The sequence below is a fragment of the Etheostoma spectabile genome, chromosome 4, assembly GCF_008692095.1.
Source record: "Etheostoma spectabile isolate EspeVRDwgs_2016 chromosome 4, UIUC_Espe_1.0, whole genome shotgun sequence".
NCBI classification, from domain to species: Eukaryota; Metazoa; Chordata; class Actinopteri; order Perciformes; family Percidae; genus Etheostoma; species Etheostoma spectabile.
In genome coordinates this window covers 10,174,349-10,175,290 of record NC_045736.1, presented here as the reverse complement: position 1 = coordinate 10,175,290, position 942 = coordinate 10,174,349, and the positions used below count along the sequence as shown (strand labels likewise).

Sequence of the window (942 nt, the reverse complement as noted above, 5' to 3'; positions counted from 1 at the left end):
TAGGTAGTTATTTTAACGTTTATCCAAGTTCAAGAGTCCATATCCCCGGATGAGATGACACTATAAACATACACTGACTTCCTCAAGCTTTTATTTTGGTACTTCCGGTTACCCGCATTTAATTTGAATATTAGCTAAATATTTAGTTTCACCCTAAACACTTAATTTTAACATTTAGATTTAGATTTAGATTTAACATTTAGATTTAGATTTAACATTTAGATTTGATTTAATATTTAATTTAACATTTAGATTAGATTTATATTTAACATTTAATTTAGATTTAACATTTAATTTAGATTTAATATTGATTTAACATTTAGATTTAGAGAAATTTTTAAAAAAAAAAAAAAAAAAATTTAACATTTAGTTTAGATTTATATTGAGATTTACATTTTAGATAGATTTAGATTTTAACTTTGATTTAGATTTAATATTTAGATTATAACATTTAGCTTTAGATTTAGATTTACATTAATTAGATTTAGCATAGAGATTTGAACATTTAACATTTGTGTAACTTTAATATTTGGATTTACTATTTAAAATATTTCCAAGTTGACAAATATTGTTGTAAATGTGCAGAATTGACCCTCAAAATCATACTAGAAAGCAGTTATTTAAAACATGTTTAAAGCTAAATGGTGACAAACTGTTGCTGTATTTTCGCACGAGCCGCTACAAACGTCTCCCTAGGGGTGGGGAGAAGACTCTCTTCCAGTATTTTTGAACTACAGTACTACTTTAAACACTAATCGTCATTATTACATATGCCCTTCAAACCTTTGCATTTGTTACTGGTTGCAGCTTTACCCTTCAAACAATCAGCTAGATTGACTGAGGGTAGTGAACATCCCTGGTCCTTTTTTTTATCTCTTCATTTAATTTTCTTCTATTTCTATCAATTTTCAAGCCAAATTTTTCCATAAAAAATCGGAGACA

The 942-nt window shown here is 26.6% G+C and overlaps 1 long non-coding RNA gene across 1 annotated transcript in view; it reads left to right on the top strand.

The window, feature by feature from the left end:
• LOC116688084 (uncharacterized) overlaps positions 1-942 on the top strand; it is a 45,320-nt gene that overhangs the window by 32,759 nt on the left and 11,619 nt on the right. The gene's annotated exons all lie outside the window — the stretch shown is intronic.